The sequence below is a fragment of the Papaver somniferum genome, chromosome 4 (assembly GCF_003573695.1).
Source record: "Papaver somniferum cultivar HN1 chromosome 4, ASM357369v1, whole genome shotgun sequence".
In the NCBI taxonomy this organism is placed as follows: Eukaryota; Viridiplantae; Streptophyta; class Magnoliopsida; order Ranunculales; family Papaveraceae; genus Papaver; species Papaver somniferum.
Genome location: NC_039361.1, coordinates 5,126,041 through 5,147,567, shown reverse-complemented (window position 1 = coordinate 5,147,567; position 21,527 = coordinate 5,126,041). Strand labels below are relative to the sequence as shown.

General features: G+C 36.4%; 1 long non-coding RNA gene across 1 annotated transcript; it reads left to right on the top strand.

The window, feature by feature from the left end:
* The first annotated feature begins 16,484 nt into the window (after positions 1-16,484).
* Positions 16,485-19,339, top strand: LOC113273457. The gene is made up of 6 exons (XR_003322410.1): positions 16,485-16,767; positions 17,462-17,500; positions 17,609-17,653; positions 18,114-18,221; positions 18,693-18,828; positions 19,087-19,339. It is a non-coding gene; the product is annotated as an uncharacterized LOC113273457 (long non-coding RNA).
* Positions 19,340-21,527: the final 2,188 nt, after the last annotated feature.

Here is a 21,527-nt window from a genome sequence, read left to right as displayed (position 1 = left end):
AGTTATTTCCTTACTGTACCTATCCATGACCATTTTGCTAATAATGTTTTGTTGGTTAATCTCAAATTTCTGATAGCTAAACCTCCAATAATGTTTTTCCAAATGCTTTTTGCTTGCATATACTCTCCGATGCTATCCAACATTATTATTTTTCTATCAGCTGTTGATCCCCGCAAGAAGTCCTTAACAAGTTTGATGAACTTAATCTCTATCTCCATTGGCAAAGACTAGTAACTCCAGTTGGTCAGGGACTAACTCTCATTACTCCATTTGGTTAGGGGCTCATCCAGTCTGAAATCATCCGTACTAGTCAGATTCAAAATTGTGCCTGACTCAGACTCAAACATATCCGAGTCAGGTGTGTGTGTCGAGTTAGGTTTCGAGTTAGATGAAAAGAAAAAAAGAAACTAATGATTTGATTCAGGCCGAGCCAGAAGCTGAGTCAAATCCAACCAAACAAGGTGTAACTAGATGGTCAAACCCTTAACTCAAACCTAAAACGAAGTAAGTAAGGTACTAATAAACCGGTTTACCTATAATAATAATAATAATCTATATATGGTTTGTTAGATATTCAGGTTGGATCCAAATATGGTCGCCCATATTGTATGTGGCAAGTCCGGTAGGATTCCATATTCATTTTGGGTTTGGACCCTATATAAGCATCTCTGGCATGTGTGTAGAGAAGTGACGTGATTCCCACCGATATAACACATAAGTTTACCATTAGAAAAGTGGGAACTCTAACCCTAAAAGAGAGTTACCATCAGGAGAAAAGGTTTCAAGTTCTTAGCATGTGAATCAAGTTTGTGCTCATCTTTGGTGATTGTAGTACCTTCTGATCGTCGAGTTGAAAACGTTGCTGCTGCTGCCGCCTATGTTCCTTGTTCTTGCTTTTCGGAGTTCAACAACAAGGTATTTACGGATACCCGCTTCTGCTTAATCGTATAATCTCTGATATTGGTATCGTGAGCTACTGGTTTGACGCGTTGTCGTGCTTGAAATAACATGCTTTGTGTGCTTGAAAGTTGTTGATAACATGATAGTATCATGATTAGGGTTCTTGTAGTAACATGATAGTTAATGGATGTATAAATATTTCGGATCTTGATAAGGGTGTTTTGTTTTGAAATATTTAATTGGGTATGTTCATTATTGGTTAAAATGATCTCCAGGAAAGTTTTGTATCATTTGAACGTGTGGTTTGAGAGATATAGCAAAACCCTAGTTTTATATCATGTTTGTGAGCAGTGGTTTGATGATTGTTTTGATGTATATATGTCGATCCATGTTAATTAAAATTAACGTGTATAGGTAGTTCTCTCTGAGACCTTTCTTTTGCATATTATTTGCTTGAACCGGAACTTGTATGAGTGAGATATCGTCTCCGAAAGTGGGTCATGCGCGTCGGTACGCTGCTGAAATTTGGAGAAGACGATGAACAGTAACCGAGTTAAATCGACGAGTCAACACAGTCCAAAATCGACGAGTCATCTCAGTCCAGGATCGGCGATTCAACTCGCAGTTAGGACTGGTGGGTCAGCTCGCGGTTCGGATCAGTGGGTTGGATCGCGGTTCAGACTAGTGGGTCAACTCACGGTTTAGACCGGCGGTTCATCCCGCGGTTCGGCGTTGGTTATTTGTTCTCATTTTTCCTCTATTTATGGTTGTCGGATCAACTCCAATTTTAGTACCCTAAGGTTTTTCGACGCTCCGAATTCAATAAAACTATTTTCAAAACCAAATTAGATTCACATGATAGAGTTTCTTTGAAATTATATGGTTAATCTCTTTATCCATGATAACATGTGAATGGTTCTATGTTGTGATTTTATAATTTCTTTAATATACAACATGTATGGTGCTGGATTGAATTCATATCTTACTGAATTGTATGTCCAGATAACATGTTGATTGATTAGATAATCATCTTGGTTTGATAACATGCTTGATTGAATTATTAGCTTGATTGAATAATATGTCAAAACAATTGAGTGGGACGTTGTTTTGTTGAGTTTGTTTAATTCCCAAAAACCATTAACTTGCTCATATATTAAATAAATGTTGCAAATATTACTTGTAGCGTGAGAGATGACTAGGAATTTAATAATTTTTCGACATTGCGACTTGTAATGTTGTTTTGCTATTTATTTATATTAATGTTGCAAAGTTATTTTTTGAATATGTGTATAGCGCCATAAGTTTAATATCTTCTTTTCATTTTTCGCATGCTATGTTAGACTAAATGGCTTTCAAGAACATCACTGCTGATTTGAACAAGGGAGAAAAACTTGATGGCGACAACTACAACATCTGGCGCCGAAAGATCGTTTTTCTCTTGCATGACGATGGGCTGCAGGAAATAACTGAGCATGTGATGCCTCGTCCTGAGGAGGGTACGACGACTCAACACCGTCGCAACATCGAGGCTTACCAGGAATGGATTAAGAAGGATCGCAGTGCTCGTCATACGATCCCGAGCTCAATGCACAATGATCTCATTGGAGAGTTTGAGAACCACCAGTTTGCTCATGACGTGCTAGAGGCGGTCAGGCAGAAATTTGGAGCTACCTCTGTGGCTAAGTTGCGCCTTTAACTGCGAAGTTTGACACTTGTCAAAAGAAGACGAATGTTACAATGAAGCAACATTTAAGGACAATGTCGTCAATGATACGTGAACTTGAGGCTGCAGGTCATCACTTGACAAATGAAAAACAGGTACAAGTTGTTCCTTCGTTACTTAACTCTTGGGATCAGATGAAACAAAATATGACACATAATGACAATGTCCGCACTTTTGAGGATATTTCTCGTCGTGTGGAACTTGAAGTCGAGCGCTTGGAAGCTGCTAAGACTGATAATTCTGCTTTCGCTGCTGAATCTGTTTCACATAAGACCAATGGGTCTAAGCGCAAGAGGGGTAAGGGTTCTTCTGCTAAGAATCCTTGTGATGGATCCGGGCCATCCACTACCAACGCTCCTTGTAGGATCAGATTCTCGCAACAATTGTGTCTCAGCGAAATTATCAATGGAATTGCACAATAACGTCGCAGAACAGTTTCAGAAAACAACGTCAGCAAATATCATGAGAAAGATGTGATAGTCTTGCGAAAATTAGAGAGCTTGCGAAGTTAACATTTATAAGGTTGCGAGAATATCACAAACCATATCCGAAAATAAAGGACATATTATCTGTCATTCACTATGTATTCGAGTTGTAAAGGACATATTTGAGTTGTAAAGGAGGGAGAGATCTTTTTTGAGTGAGAGAGAAAGTTGAGAGCAGAGATCATTCTTGATTTCTTTATTTTCCTTGTAAGAATATTCAAAAATTAATCAATAAAATTAAGAGTGTAAACCTAAAAATAGGCTGATCAACGATAAAATCATACTAGGGGTGTATTGTAGTATTTCCTGCAACTACATAATAACGCTAGAAACAGGGACGATTGAAGATTGAAGACTATTCTAGAAAAAATCTAAGATTAACATTGAAATTTGTGAAAATTTAAAGTAGTTGATTAAGAATTTTTCATAATTTCTTGAAACACTGTTAGCATTGAAGAAATGGCTAGAAGAAGAAATACATCCGAACAACCAACTACTATTAGAAGAAGCAAAAGAATTGCTGGAAGAGAAAGAAGTGAAATGGGAGAATCTACTAGAAGGAGAAATAATAGAGAAAATATAATTCAATCACCAATTCAACAAGCACTAGTTCAAGAGAGGAATACAGATTATGACAGAGTGAGCGTACACACGTGGCGATCAAATTCAGCAGAAGAAATAGAAGAAGAGCAACAAAATAGAAATTACAGACAAGAAGAGAGAAATCAAGAAGCAGATGAAGGAATAATTCATGGAGATGAAGAAATTGGAGCGTTAGAAACATTTAGACGAATAATACATGAGGAAAGAAGAGCTGAGGCGGAAGAGCGTGCAAATTTAACAAGACAAAATCACGAATTAAGAATGGAGAATATCAGATTGCAGAATAGAAGATCGAGAATTATTACAAAATCATATTCCAGATCAACTAGAAGAGAAATGAGGCAAACTTCACCTACAATCAATGTTGGAAACAATATTCAGGAAGAAATGTCAAATCCTAATGAAGAATATCGCGAAAATAGAGAAAGAATTGATGATCGTTACATTCCACAAAATGAAACTTTTGATGATAGGCAAATTAGAGGAAATCAAGAGAAAGGGCAAATACAGAGGCAAAGTAACCAAGATCGAAGGAAATCAAGAAGAGGGAAGAAGAATTTTACATGTGAGAGAAAATCAAAGAAATCAACAGACAATTGAAGAAGAAATTGAAAGACATAATGCTGAACAAGCACGTTTAATCTGCGAACGTGAAAAGTTGAGAGTGGAAATGGAAGAGCAAGAGCTTCAGGAGACAATTCGCCAGAACAATCATGACAACCGAGAAAGAAGGCGTATACAAAACTAGAATAATGATAATCTCAATGAGGAGTATGATAGAGTGAAGAGAATGGCTGAAAGACAGCGAATTGAGTTGATAAGAAATGAACAAAATTATGGAGGGGAAAATGAACGACATCATCACTTGCGAATTCAAGATAGGGATGAGGAAGATAATCGCAGAAGAAGACGAGATGAGGATAATGAAGAAGAGATACAAAATTTCGCAAGAGAAGATAAACGTGAACGCAGAAGAAGAGAAGAAAAATTAAAGAGACCAATGGGTCAAGATTCAGGAGTAAATCAACAAATCTTGAAAGAATTAGAAGAAATTAGAGGAATGCTAAATAACAGAGGAGAAGTAGGTAGAAGACAATTGGATGAAGCAATAGAAGAAGCTGCGAAAACTCCATTTACCAGAAAAGTACAATTAGGAGGAATACCACCGAAATGCAATTTGCCCGCATTAACCAACATTTTCGATGGAACAACTTGTGCAATTCAACACATTAAAGCTTATGTGAGGTGCATGTTACAATGGGAAAATCATGATGCGGTATTGTGCAAATATTTCGCATCTAGCTTAACAGGAGAGGCGTTAAAATGGTTTGAAGGTATACCAAAGAACAAAATAACCTCCTTCAATCATTTGCATACCACATTCTTGGGAGCATATATAAGTAATAATTCCTCACGACCTGGTATAGAAGATGTGTTTGGATTAAAACAAATGATTGGTGAAAGTTTGAAACACTTGACTAAAAGATGGAGAACTATGTGTAGCGAAATGGTCCGTGTAGATGAGAGATATCACATATTATCATTTATCAATGCTATGTTTGCAACAAACCTGTTGTATGTCCAAATTTTCAGAGTCAAGAATACTATTACAATGACTGAATTGCGAGAACTTCAAGAAGAATACATTGCTTTGGAGGAAAGACAAAATGAAATGGAATCATATCCAGTTGCGAATACCGGCTCACAAGAAGCGAATGCAAGCTTATTACCCAAGCTAATAAATACAGTGGCGAATACTTCGCAAGTACAACGAGAAAAGGTGACAGGTAACAATCAGCAGAAGTTGGTAGCTATGGGAAGTCGAGATCAAGAAGAGTATGAAAGAGAAAGAAATTTCTACAGTCGTGGAGGAAATAACAAGATTCAAAGACTCGATCAACCACAAGAAACTTATGGAGGTCAAAGACCAAACTTTAATAAAGGACAAGGAGGTCATAAGGTAGTATGAGAAGAAATCAAGATGCCATCTCTAAATGAAAGTGTGGAGAAGATATGGGAAGCTATAATCTTGATGGAAAATATACCAACACCGTGGAACATGGAAACGGAACCACCTCCAAATCATAGAAGTCATGAATTTTGTTTTTATCATCATTTTCATGGACATACCACAAACGATTGCAGAAATATAAAGAGGATTATTTTGAGAATGATAGATCAAGGGAAATTAAACGACTTTCTGGTAGGGCATCCACAACCTCAACCATTACCACCACCACCAGAACATCACAAAGTGAATACAATGAAAAAGAAAGAAACATTCTTCATAGAAGTGGGAGCAAAAGAAAAAAATCTATTCTGTCACTCTATCGTACATTCATATAAGACAATTGAAGACTTTCATGATAATGTTTTAAGTCGAGTGTTCGTAAGAGATAATAATGGAAAAGAAATTATGAATATTGCGAAAATTTCGCAACTAGAGGAATGGTAGAAACAGATAATTTCCTTTACCGCAGAAGAAGTTCCCGAAGAAGAAGAGATGCATGACAATCCATTGGTAATAAAATTAGAGATTAATCCAAAACCAAAAGAAGATGAGGATGATGAAACTGAAGATTCATGGGAAATCAATAGAATCCTAGTCGATACTGGAAGCTCTGTGAACATCTTATTTTATCATACTTATAAAACCATGGGTGGAAGAGATGATGATCTTATACCATCAACATATAAGATATATGGTTTTAATGGTACTGCAACCAATCCTAAAGGGGAGGTTACTATGCAAATTCCATTGAAGGGAATATCTTCAGAAATCTCATTCTGTGTTGTTGATGTAGAATCACCCTACAATGCATTAATTGGTCGACCTTGGCTACATGGGATTCTGGGTGTAGCTTCAACTTTCCATCAATGCATCAAATTCCCTCACCCAATGGTATAGGAATCATAAAGGGAGATTGGGTTGAAGGAAAGAAATGTTAGAAACTGAGATAGAATCTTGCGAAGGAAGAGCAAATAAGAAGGAAAACTGGCGACATAAAGTCAACGATGTACAAAGAAGTGAGAAGTTGATGGTGGATACAATCGAAAAGAAAGGAGAAGAGATGTTACAAAATCAATACTAGCTCAGGGTAAAAATGATGAACATACCATTACCAAGGAAGCAGTAGCAGAAAATCATAAAGAAGCAGAGGAGGGAAAAAGTAATAAAAGCAAGAAATGTATGAATGATTAAGTTGTTGCGATAATCTCGCAATAAGTAAAATTCTCAAAAATACATTTGATTGAACAACAAAATTGAGATTGCGAAATTTAGATACAATATTATGAATTGCGAGACTCTCGCAGAGATAATGAATTTTACAGAAAATAATCAAAAAAGAATGACAAAAGAGAAAGAGGCGAACCTTTATGGCGTACACCCTAGTTCGCGAATAAAATTTCGCAAGAGGCAAATGTAAGACCTAAAGTACGTCATATTAGGGGGTACCTGTTACATGACTCAGGGAAAGGCTACACCGCCACCGGAACCTGAGTCATGGAGATTTGGGGTCAATAAAGCCCATCCGGGAGAGGCACCTTGGATTCTCAACTTAAGCATATAACTTAGGTTGGGAGACTAAGGTAATAAGAACTCTCCCAAGGAGTGCAGATATGATCAAGGCGCCGAGGTACACGGTTGAGTCAAGAGTGCCGAGGGCGTTTGAAGCGTCCTTGCCATTCTTGACAAGTCTTGGCTTATACTGCACTCGACCCGAAGAAAACCCTACTTAGGTTGCAGTCTCGTAACCATAAGCCCTATAGGTAAATGGGATAAGAGGCTGCGAAAACAACTGGTTGTTGTTAAGACTGGATGGGAGGAGCTAACCTTGTATGGTAGAAGTACGCCTCCTTGAAGGGGCAACCAGGGGGAAGATAAGGGGGCACCCTCCATTAGGGAGCTGATAAGTGTCTTAAGATGAAAATGTCATGAGGCTTATTATTTGCAAGGATAATTAAGGCTTGCCATATTTGTGCAACATTCCTGAAGAGGCAATAATACAAAAGAAAAAAATAAGATGAGATCAATGGGTTTTCGCATGAAAGTGCGAAGACGTCCTGCGATTTCATCACAAGACAGCAATGTCATGGGGCTTTATTTTCGCAAGAATATTTAGGCCTGTCATATTGTCGCAATATTCCTGAAGAGGCCATAATACAGAAGAACAATTTAAGGCAAGATCAATGGGTTATTGCATGAAAGTGCAAGGACGTCCTGCGATTTTGTCGCAATGACAAGAGGTGGCATAATAAGACCTTTAATTAGGAAGGCAAAATAAGACCACACAGGAATGAGATTTTGAAAAGAAACAAAATTCACTTCGCAAGAGCTTGCGAAATTGTACAACAAGAAAAAGCTTATGAAATCTCTCATTTGGATTCAAATAACAGAGGCAAGTACAAGAATACAATTACAATGACTGAATTGCGACAACTTCAAGAAGAATACATTGCTTTGGAGGAAAGACATAATGAAATGGAATCATATCCAGTTGCGAATACCAGCTCACAAGCAGCGAATGCAAGATTATTACCCAAGCTAATAAATACAGTGGCGAATACTTCGCAAGTACAACAAGAAAAGGTGACAGGTAACAATCAGCAGAAGTTGGTAACTATGGGAAGTCGAGATCAAGAAGAGTATGAAAGAGAAAGAAATTTCTACAGTCGTGGAGGAAATAACAAGATTCAAAGACTCGATCAACCGCAAGAAACTTATGGAGGTCAAAGACCAAACTTTAATAGAGGACAAGGAGGTTATAAGGTAGTATGAGAAGAAATCTAGATGCCACCTCTAAATGCAAGTGTGGAGAAGATATGGGAAGCTATAATCTTGATGGAAAATATACCAACACCGTGGAACATGGTAACGGAACCACCTCCAAATCACAGAAGTCATGAATTTTGTTCTTATCATCATTTTCATGGGCATACCACAAACGATTGCAGAAATATAAAGAGGATTATTTTGAGAATGATAGATCAAGGAAAATTAAACGACTTTCTGGTAGGGCATCCACAACCTCAACCATTACCACCACCACCAGAACATCACAAAGTGAATACAATGAAAAAGAAAGAAACATTCTTCATAGAAGTGGGTGCAAAAGCAAAAAATCTATTCTGTCACTCTATCGTACATTCATACAAGACAATTGAAGACTTTCATGATAATGTTTTAAGTCGAGTGTTCTCAAGAGATAATAATGGAAAAGAAATTATGAATATTGCGAAAATTTCGCAACTAGAGGAATGGAAGAAACAAATAATTTCCTTTACCGCAGAAGAAGTTCCCGAAGGAGAAGAGATGCATGACAATCCATTGGTAATAAAATTAGAGATTAATCCAAAACCAAAAGAAGATAAGGATGATGAAACTGAAGATTCATGGGCAATCAATAGAATCCTAGTTGATACTGGAAGCTCTGTGAACATCTTATTTTATCATACTTATAAAACCATGGGTGGAAGAGATGATGATCTTATACCATCAACATATAATATATATGGTTTTAATGGTACTGCAAACAAGCCTAAAGGGGAGGTTAATATGCAAATTCCATTGAAGGGAATATCTTCAGAAATCTCATTTTGTGTTGTTGATGTAGAGTCACCCTACAATGCATTAATTGATCGACCTTGGCTACATGGGATTCTGGGTGTAGCTTCAACTTTCCATCAATGCATCAAATTCCCTCACCCCAATGGTGTAGGAATCATAAAGGGAGATTCGGTTGAAGGAAAGAAATGTTACGAAACTGAGATAGAATCTTGCGAAGGAAGAGCAAATAAGAAGGAAAACTGGCGACATAAAGTCAAGGATGTACAAATAAGTGAGAAGTTGATGGTGGATACAATTGAAAAGAAAGGAGAAGAAATGTTACAAAATCAATGCTAGCTCATGGTAAAAAGGATGAACATACCATCACCAAGGAAGCAGTAGCAGAAAATCATAAAGAAGCAGAGGAGGGCAAAAGTAATAAAAGCAAGAAATATATGAATGATTAAGTTGTTGTGATAATCTCGCAATAAGTAAAATTCTCAAAAATACATTTGATTGAACAACAAAATTGAGATTGCGAAATTCAGATACAATATTATGAATTGCGAGACTCTCGCAGAGATAATGAATTTTACAGAAAATAATCAAAAAAGAATGACAAAAGAGAAAGAGGCGAACCTTTATGGCGTACACCCTAGTTCGCGAATAAAATTTTGCAAGAGGCAAATGTAAGACCTAAAGTACGTCATATTAGGGGGTACCTGTTACATGACTCAGGGAAAGGCTACACCGCCACCGGAACCTGAGTCATGGAGATTTGGGGTCAATAAAGCCCATCTGGGAGAGGCACCTTGGATTCTCAACTTAAGCATATGACTTAGGTTGGGAGACTAACGTAATAAGAACTCTCCCAAGGTGTGCAGATCTGATCAAGGCGCCGAGGTACACGGTTGAATCAAGAGTGCCGAGGGCGTTTGAAGCGTCCTTGACATTCTTGACAAGTCTTGGCTTATACTGCACCCGGCCCGAAGAAAACCCCACTTAGGGTGCAGTCTCGTAACCATAAGCCCTATAGGTAAAAGGTATAAGAGGATACGAAAACAACTGGTTGTTGTTAAGACTGGATGGGAGGAGCTAACCTTGTATGGTAGAAGTACGCCTCCTTGAAGGGGCAACCAGGGGGAAGATAAGGACAGCACCCTCCATTAGGGAGTTGATAAGTGTCTTAAGACGCAAATTTCATGAGGCTTATTATTCGCAAGGATAATTAAGGCTTGTATGTTTGTGCAACATTCCTGAAGAGGCAATAATACAAAAAAAAGGATAAGATGAGATCAATGGGTTTTCACATGAAAGTGCGAAGACGTCCTGCGGTTTCATCGCAAGACGGCAATGTCATGGGGCTTTATTTTCGTAAGAATATTTAGGCCTGTCATATTGTCGCAATATTCCTGAAGAGGCCATAATACAGAAGAAAAAGTTAAGGCAAGATCAATGGGTTATTGCATGAAAGTGCAAGGACGTCCTGCGATTTTGTCGCAATGACAAGAGGTGGCATAATAAGACCTTTAATTAAGAAGGCAAAATAAGACCACACCGGAATGAGATTTTGAAGAGAAACAAAATTCACTTCGAAAGAACTTGCGAAATTGTACAATAAGAAAAAGTTTATGAAATCTCTCATTTGGATTCAAATAACAGAGGCAAGTATGGGAATGTATGAAATTAGAAAATGCTATTTGTCTCCATATAAGAGATTTTCTCAAAAATTCAAGAATTAATGATTATATTGATTAATTGTATTTCAAATAAGAATTGTTTTAATTTACGCAGGCCAAAATGAAAGAAACACAAATATACAGAAAGAAGAAATAAATATACAAGTGCTACAAAGAATAAAGAAGAAATAAAGACTATTTCTTGGTTAATCCTTCATTATCTTCATTAGACTTATTTCCTTCTTCATCTGCGTCAGAATCCTCATCACCATCAGAACTTCCATCACTCTCAGATTCTTCATCGTCAGCATCACTATCAAAGATAATCAAATTGGGAGTATTCTGTGGGATTTCCTCTAAAAGACAAGGGTAATCAGAATGTGGGATATTATGATCATCACAAACCATCTGGATGGTTTGATTGCGAACATGCGTAGCATCATTCTTAAAATTTTCAATGGTAATTTTGATTTGATTCTTTAATCTAGAATACTTGTCATTGCGAGAAGAAAGATTCTTTGCGAGTTCCTCCTTTTCAACTTCAAGTTCTTCAATCTTTTCACGATATCTATTTTCAGAATCTGTGAACAAAAGACAACCAATTATTAACTTGATGAAAATCTATAAGAAGCAAAAGATTAGTAAAGAAGAGAAATTAGCAACCTTCTCTGTCAGAAATCATGTCTCTAATCAAGGCTGTATGTTCAACTTGGAGACTAGCATTTACGCCTAAATCTTTTCTAGCATCATCTAAAATTTTGGCAGCCCAGACAAATTCTTCCTCACTACTTATGAGAAGACGAGAACGAATTTGATTTTACCTTTCGCAGAGTTCAATATTCTTGCGGTTAGCTTCATCTCGCTCAAGTTTAACTTCAAGGAGAGCCTCTTGGAATTTCGCCAGAGCCTTGGCACCTTGATCAGAGATACGATCTTTATCATCTATGAGACCGCTAATCTTGGTTCTCAAATCATTGGTTTTCTCTTTGGAATCAATAAGGAGACGTTTAAATCTGTTAGCTAAGCCTAAACTGGATCTATGATCAATTTCTAAGAGGTGAAATTGTGATCTAAGTTCATTTAGAGAAAGAGATGAAATTTTATCATTAGAAAAGATATTTAAGGAATTGTTAAGACGTTCAAGAAGGGTATCATTATCCAAGGCATTAAGAAATGAACGGGAACGTATGAAATTAGAAAATGCTATTTGTCTCCATATAAGAGATTTACTCAAAAATTCAAGAATTAATGATTATATTGATTAACTGTATTGTAAAGAAGAATTGTTTTAATTTACGCAGGCCAAAATGAAAGAAACAAAAATATACAGAAAGAAGAAATAAATATACAAGTGCTACAAAGAATCAAAAAAAGAAATAAAGACTATTTCTTGGTTAATCCTTCATTATCTAAATCAGACTTATTTCCTTCTTCATCTGCGTCAGAATTCTTATCACCATCAGAATTTCCATCACTATCAGATTCTTCATCGTCAGCATCACTATCAGAGATAATCAAATTGGGAGTATTCTGTGGGATTTCCTCTAAAAGACAAGGGTAATCAAAATGTGGGATATTATGATCATCACAAACCATCTGGATGGTTTGATTGCGAAAATGCGTAGCATCATTCTTAAAATTTTCAATGGTGATTTTGATTTGATTCTTCAATCTAGAATACTTGTCGTTGCGAGAAGAAAGATTCTTTCCGAGTTCCTCCTTTTCAGCTTCAAGTTCTTCAATCTTTTCACGATATCTATTTTCAGAATCTGCGAACAAAAGACAACCAATTATTAACTTGATGAAAATCTATAAGAAGAAAAAGATTAGTAAAGAAGAGCAATTAACAACCTTCTCTGTCAGAAATCATGTCTCTAATCAAGGCTGTATGTTCAACTTGGAGACTAACATTTACGCCTAAATCTTTTCTAGCATCATCTAAAATTTTCGCATCCCAGACAAATTCTTCCTCAATACTTATGAGAAGACGAGAACGAATTTGATTTTCCATTTTGCAGAGTTCAATATTCTTGCAGTTAGCTTCATCTCGCTCAAGTTGAACTTCAAGGAGAGCCTCTTGGAATTTCGCCAAAGCCTTGGCACCTTGATCAGAGATACGATCTTTATCATCTATGAGACGGCTAATCTTGGTTCTCAACTCATTGGTTTTCTCTTTGGAATCAATAAGGAGACGTTTAAATCTGTTAGCTAAGACTAAACTGGATCTATGATCAATTTCTAAGAGGCGAAATTGTGATCTAAGTTCATTTAGAGAAAGAGATGAAATTCTATCATTAGAAAAGCTATCTAAGGAATTGTTAAAACGTTCAAGAAGGGTATCATTATCCAAGGCATTAGGAAATGAACGAAGAAGAGTACCTTCATCAGAAAGACCATAAATGTCTGCAAAAATGATCATTTAAATAAGATAAAACAACAAGATGAGTGAATAAAGAGAAAATAGAAAAGTAATATACCGTAAAGCTGGTTATTAGCTTGTTGAAGACTAGAAATTTTGTTCTTATAAGAGGAAGAATCAATTTATAATTGTCTATTCTTCTCGCGAAGACCTTTAACTTCAACTTCTAATTCTTCATTCCTTTTGCGAAATTGAAGATTCTTCTTTTCAAGAATTTCGCGTCTTCTCTCTAGATCTGAGGCAACCGCAAAAGAAGCTTTTCCAGCCTGCGAAAAGAAATAAAAAATATTAATATATAAAGAGATTTTGAGTTATAACAATGAAGAAGTAAAAAGATGAAAGTATACCAAACTATTGAAAGAATGCAAGAAGTCGGGAGTCACTGATCTAGAAACTCCGCGAAGAGAGCTATCACCATCTAGTAAAGGGACATCACAGAGGGTAGCAAGAGCTTTGCAGGTATTTGAGAACTGGGTATCTCCCATTCCTTCTAGAGAATCATAAAAGAGGCCAGAAAGCTTAGCCATAGAAGATTCGGGAGGAGAATTTTCAGTTCCAGCGAGATCATCATTATCCTCATCATCCTTGTCACTTACAGAATTCTCGTTAGGAAGAACATTTGAAGGAGAAGAAGAACACACTTTTCTTTTCTTTGGAGGAGGACCAGTTGATTTTTCTCTGTGAAGAGCACCTTTACCTTTATCGCCAATCTTCGCAGCATCAGCAGATTCTTCTACTTCAGCAATAATCTTCGCATACAGATAGAAGTAAGAAATGGGAGCATGGGAATGACAGTACTATTTAAAGTCATAAGAGAAAATTTCTTACCTCATCTGTATATGAGCGAAGAGCCAACAAAGTACTAGATTTCCCAGTCCTGTTATAACTATCTTTTAGTTTTTGGATCTGCGGAATATCGCAAGAGTTAGCGAACATAATAGTAAAAATCAATAAAGAAGTATAAAATGAGTTAAAGGGGAGAAGTATACCTCCTTTTCCTTTTCGGGCCAGGAGAAAACCCAAGGTTGATATGCTGCGATATTCGCAGGAAGAACGTTTGATCCAGCAATATAAGGACCCTTTAGCATTAAAGGAAACACGCACCATTTGTCATCTTTGGATTGGCGAGGAGTTGTGTTTTTACCAGAATGCCAGTCAATATCTTGCATAAGAATTTTAGATTCATCAATGTTATCTTTTCTTCTTAATGGAATACCCAGCGAGTATTCTCTTTCTTCATGGAGATAAGTTCGTAATTTTCAAAGAAATTCGCCACTGTATACTTCTCAGCAACTATTTCTAGGTTTGCGAATTTTGGATCCCTAAGTTCACTGGAGTAAAGAGATCCTCTACCAGCACCACGATTAGCGAACTCTAGCATTAGACGGATACAATCCCCACTTAGTTGGAAAATGGCTCGCGAAAATCCCGGATGAGCGAGAATTTCATAAAATAAAGGAATGTCTGGGTTATAGCGAAATTATGATTGATTGATCATCACAATTTTGATTAGAGAAAAGCTTGACAGAAAGAATTGATTTGGCATTCACATTAGGAATGGGGGAGAGTGTAAGACCTTTATTAGCAAGATTTTTTTGGACATCTTGAAGATTCTTCTCATATCTATGACCACTTGGAGCCATGATTGAATAAAGGGTATGGGAATGTATGGAAAGTAAAAGAATTGAAGGAAGAAAAAATTACAGCAGCAGAATTTGTAGAAGAATGACAAAGTTGCAGAGATGAGAGAATAAAAATAGAAGAGAAATTACAAAGAAAAATGGAAAGAGGGAGGGAGAAGAGTATATAAAGAAAATTTACTTCTCGAAGAAATAAACACCATTAAGACGAAGAGACGTGAGCGGTTGAAAAGTAGCGGTTACAGAAGACGTGTCAAGAAATAAGTGGAAGAGAGAGAGTACGTGTGATAAATGTGGAGTATGAAAAGATAAGGAGTTGTGACATTTCTCAAATCATTCTCTACTTTGCAGAGAAGATTTGAGAAGAGGCAAGATGTAGGATCAGATTCTCGCATCAATTGTGTCTCAGCGAAATTATCAATGGAATTGCACAATAGCGTCGCAGAACAGTTTCAGAAAACAACGTCAGCAAATATCATGGGAAAGATGTGATGGTCTTGCGAAAATTAGAGAGCTTGCGAAGTTAACATTTATAAGGTTGCGAGAATATCACAAACCATATCCGAAAATAAAGGACAGATTTGCTGTCATCCACTATGTATTTTCTTATAAATAGTCATTCGAGTTGTAAAGGAGGGAGAGATCCTTTTTGAGTGAGAGATAAGTAAATAGGAGAGAGAAAGTTGAGAGCAGAGATCATTCTTGATTTCTTTATTTTCCTTGTAAGAATATTCAGAAATTAATCAATAAAATTAAGAGTGTAAACCTAAAAATAGGCTGATCAAGGGTAAAATCATACTAGGGGTGTATTGTAGGATTTCCTGCAACTACACTCCTAAGCGCAAAAGAGGAAAGCATGCTGGTAAGAAAGACAAAGCATAGATGAAATGTTTTAGCTGTGATAAGAAAGGATACTTTGCTCGTGAATGCACTCAACCAAAGAAGGTAATTTCGGAACCTATTCCTTGCTATGAATGTTTTGTTTCTAGTCAAGCATTAGTTGCTCATTCTCCTCATTTGTGGGTTGTAGATTCGGGAGCAACCGACCACTACACCATATACTGGATTTTGCAACATTTCAGTTTCGAGGGTGTGCAACGGACATTGTCGTTGCACCATGTGCAACGCAGTCGTCCGTTGCACACCCGGAAAAACGTTGCACAAAATAAATACCATTGATTTAGTAAAATGAAATTATTTGAGCAACGTATTGGAAATTATGAAAACGTTGCTCCACGTTGCGCAACATTGCTTTTAATAATCTTTTTTTTAATCTGCAGATTTTTTTATTTATTTTTGCTTTTAATTTATAAAAGGAAAGATTTTCTTAAGCGTTGGATGGGGTTGGGATCCGTATGACTTGTTTATTTCTATTATAACCGTTGGATTAGAAAAGTGTGGTTTTTATTGGCTGGGTAAGATATATGCAGATCAATCTCTCTACCACTTCAGACTCGTATTTCGCTCTTATCTCTTTATCTCTCTTATTTTCATTTTCACTCATTTATTTTCAGACTCGTTTTTCGCTCTATCTTTCCTTCTGAGAAATCTCAAACCCGTAGATCTATTTTATTTCCGAGAAATCATAGGAATCAAAACCTTCACTTGTAACCAAATTAAAACATATACTCGTAATCAAAACCCAAAGTTGAAAATCTAGAAAACCAAATCAAAACCCAAAAATATCCATCTAAAACCTAGAAAATCAATTTGTTCGTGAAATCGAAAATCAATTCATCCATAGTTGATTTCTTTGTTGATTTTCAAGAGGTATAAGATCTACTACTACTGTTGTTCTTTGATTTTGGTTTCGTTGGTTATACTATAATCTATTGTTTGACCTAACTCTTTGATATTGGAGTCTGCATATTTATGTTTTGATGATTTTCGTTGCTTTTATGTAATTTTAAGACAAGGGGTGTGTTTTAATTTTAATATAATGTATTTATTGAAGTCGTTTTGGTTTTTGATGTTAGGGTTTTATTTTGGGGTATGTATTGATTTCAGTTTGGTTATTTTTAATCATAGGTTTTGATTTCATTTTGGATTTTGAAGTTGTATAGATTTAGGTTATTTTTGATAGGTTTTTTCATCTGGGTTTCCTTAGAATTGAAAAAAAAGGGGGGGGGGGGGATTAAGATTTTAGCTCTGAAATTGAAGTGATAAGATGATGATTATTTTTTTTCACTCATGGATTCTTTGTCTATTTAAGAACTTTAATCTGGGTTTTTTCTTTGTTTTGCTCAATTTTTTTTATATTATTTTTTGAAGATTTTTGTTCACTACACAATTCAAGTGTTCTAGTATTTTGGTATTAGTTCATTTTATTGGTTAGGTAAGCAGTTGTGTCATAGGTCATGCAAGTTTGTAATCATTATGAAATGTCAGGAAGCTGATCTTGTGAGTTTATTCATCTTTTGTTGTTGTAATGGATTACTAAAGTATGGTTTGTGTTTTGGTGCAGGTTTTGTAGAGTAAAATTGCGGCTCTAAGGACTTGAAAGGTTGGGTTTTGCAGAGTACACCTTTTGTTCATATTGTATGCTTTTTGTTTCTCTTGTATCTAAATGTTCAGATTCTTACTCTCTTTTTTTTTTGGTTTGCTTACTTAGGTATATTGACATATTGTGCACTAAACTTGTTCATCGCAGAGAAAGGTTTGTACTTCTATTATTCTGTAATTTATGTGTCTCTCGTATTGTGTTTAGTCTAATTTGTTTTCAGTTTGCTTAGCATTCAGTTAGCCTATCATTTCAGAAGATTGATTTTTTGGTTTTGTTGTGAATTATAGGCTAGAATATTAGAACATGAGTAGATACTTTTATGGTAAATTAAAATATTGTATGTGTATTAATGTAGAATGTCCCAACAGACAGAGAAAGGTTAGATGTTTGAAGATAGATTTAGTCATTTGTATAGAACAGGAGTAGATAATTTTATTGCCTTCGCCTATAAGAACAGAACTAAAGACTCACAATTATGTCCCTGTCCTTGTGATTTTCGGCTTACAATGATTCAGAATAATTGTTTTATGCTCTTACTGTGATATTTCAGTCTCTTATGTTATTATTTATTAACCATATATATGTGTGGATTACTAATACTTCTATTTTGTAGGTCAATGGAACAAATGCAAAGCACATCTAAAGGTACGACATCACAGCAAAATATAGGAGTTCCCATCAATTATGGTGGTAACAAGCAGGTCAAAGTTACAGAACGAAGGTTATTCTTTCCTTTTTTTGTTTTTTGTTTCTCTTGTGCTCTGCTCCAGTAGTGGTAACTATATGACACAAATTCTAATTATATGTTGTAGGTCATGTTGTTTCTTCCCTTTCATGAAAACTACGTACCGTTCCATTTTTTGTCATATTTTGAATGCATAACTAAAGTTTGAAACTAGCAGTCTGGCATAAGGACATAATTGTTTATAATCTGTCTACAGGCATGGTTGACTAGATGCTTTTTATGCTTCTATTGGTTTTAGTTTTACTTGATTAAGACATGGGATTTTGGTTCGTAAGTTTGATGCTTAGTTTTTTTCCCTTGCTTGGCGCTTAGCTAGACCAAATTCTCACAACACAAAAAATATTGATGATTCTTGATTTGGAGGCGTTCATTTGTAAACTGGTTTATATTGTGCTGGAAGTATTACATGGGAAAATATCTTAATACTTAGTTCCCTTATTTTATTAGGATGTTTCTTAGGCTTTGGGTGCTGCTATGGAACACATTGGAGAAGAAAACAAATGTGATATCACTCTTTTGTTATCGAAGATAATAAAGGATATGTTTGTACGATATGTTCGCTGATTGGAAAAAGCATTGAATGGTACGTTCCTTTTGCTGTAATTCTCCGATAGTTCTACCTTACAATTTTTTAGGCAGCTGATTCCACTTTAATCTCATACTTGATATTTCTAGTTACAATGTTTCTTGATAACAAATTAATGTTTTCCTCCCACCTGCATTTTATTGTGTTTGTCAATGACGCTGGCTGCTGAAAGGGATCCAACATTTGTCAGTTCTATTTTTGGATAGCTTATAATACTGTTTGCAGTTCACTCATATCTCCCCTCCTTTTGTCCAGAGAACCAAGACTAGCAGAACTAGCTAATGCATTGGATCAATATTTTGGTGTGTCTGAGATATCAGTGCATCCGAGGCACATGAAGCCTCACCAAATTCAAGGTTTCAACTTCTTGCTTAGAAACACAGTCGATGAAGGTGATGCCCAGTCATTATGTGAGGCATTTGCAGGTCATGTTTCTGTCTTATCGACCATTTTGTATTTTCAAATTCAGAAACTTGGGTTCTTGACAAAAGTTAGTACAATCTTTGAGTGAACCAAATAATTATATGGGTTTATGATAGTCATCTGTTAAATTCTTATGAGGAATTCATAAATTGCAAGTTGATACGAATATATATGTATAGTTCTATATTGTGATAATCAACCATATGTTTGTGATGATAATGTGTTTATGAGATTCCTTCTGTATGAAAAATTGGGTCTTGTAATTGATCTAGAATGGTTTATGCAGGTGCAGAAATCTGGAATGGTATATATATGCAGGTGCAAAAATCTGCCGGAACAATCACCGGGGTTTTCACATGTAAATATTGTGCAACGTATATAAATGTTGGAAATCAATACGTTGCTTTGACTTGCTTCCATGAGCAACGGTACTAAGAACAAGATGACGTTGTAGAATTTTTAGTGGAACTATTTAACTGTTTGCCTAATAAAAAAACGTTGCTCAAATTAAAGATTTACGTTGCTTAAATTATCCAATACGTTGCTCAAATTATAAATTAAAACGTTGGTAAACAAGATACGCAACGGTCGAAAACGTTGCTCTATTTTATTTAAGCAACGTACACTGACGTTGCACAATAATTTGTTACACCATATTAGCAACGTCCTATGGCGTTGCTTAAATTCATAGCAAAATAGCTGTTTTGGTGTAGTGGACCATGTAGCGAGGGACCGAGATGGGTTCCTAAATTATCGTCGAATTCCTGCTGGCATCATGAGAGTTTACATAGGAAACACAACTAGCATAGAAGTACTTGGCTTCGATACCTATATGCTAAATCTGTGACAAGGGCACACGTTAATCCTCCATGATGTATTTTATGCTCCGGATATTCGACAAAATGTAGTTTCAGTTAATATTATGTTGCGTCTAGGCTTTAGTTTTCTTTTTGAGTGTAATTCTGTTAAGATTTGCTTGACAACTGAAGTCTATGGTTTTGGTTTTATGTCGGATGGTTTTATGGTTTTGGATGTTGACAATTCTAGTTCTTATGATGCTAATAAATCTATTTCATTAGTTGCATCTTCCTCAGATGTTAATAATGATTATGTGATCTGGCATGCTAGATTAGGTCATATCGGGAAAGAAATGATGACTAGGTTAGCTCGAGAAGGCCTTTTAGGCCCCATCGCTAAAGTCGCGTTGCCTACCTGTGAACATTGTCTTGCAGGTAAAGCCATTAGAAACCGTTATGGACAGCCAAAAGGGCCTCTTAGCCTTTGCAATTAATTCATTCTGATATATGTGGCCCAATGAACGTTAATGAAAGACATGAATCCTCTTATTTCATCACTTTCATAGATGACTTTACGCGATATGGTCATATTTACTTGATATCCCACAAGTCAGAAGCATTGGACTGATTTAGACTTTATGTATGCGAAGTGGAAAATCAACTAAATAAGAGCATTAAGGCTCTCAGAACTGACCGTGGCCGCGAGTATCTATCTGACCTATTCAAAGGGTATTGTGAGGAAAAAGGGTTCCTGAGACAATTGACTATTCCTGGTAATCCGCAACAAAATGGTGTAGCAGAGAGAAGGAATCGTACTTTGTTAGACATGGTTAGGTCAATGATGGCGCTAGCTCATCTTCCTATTTATTTTTGGGGAGATGCGTTACTCACTGATGCCTATGTCCTTAATCGTGTGCCTTCGAAGTCAGTGCTTTCCACCCCGTATGAATTATGGACCGGCAGAAAACCCGAATTCGGTAATTTGCGACCATGGGGTTCAGCTGCTTATGTACACAACAGTTCTCATCGGTATGGGAAGCTGGGCCCTCGAGCAAAAAAGTGTATCTTTATCAGATATTCTGATCACTCAAAAGTCCATGTTTTCATTAGTGAGAAGCCAGATGGAAGTGTAACTGACATTGAGTCATGTGATGCAGATTTCCTAGAACAGGATTTTTCTAGAAGGAACGAGGTAGGGGGAGATCTTAGCCTCTTTGAGGTGGAAGAGTCAATGGAAGACGCACTAATTCGTCTATTTGAGAATAACGAAGAAATTCCTCGTTCTCCTAGGGAAAGTGGGAGTGTTCCACCTGATAATGGATTGGATCCATCAAATCAGGATCCCCAATCTCGGAGAAGTGAACGTGGAAAAGTCCCTCGTCGTCGTTTTCAGATTGAGGGGGAAAGTTTCATGGTTTGTTCACATGATGACGCATAGCCTAAGAATTTCAAAGAGGCTATGTCATCTCCTAAAAG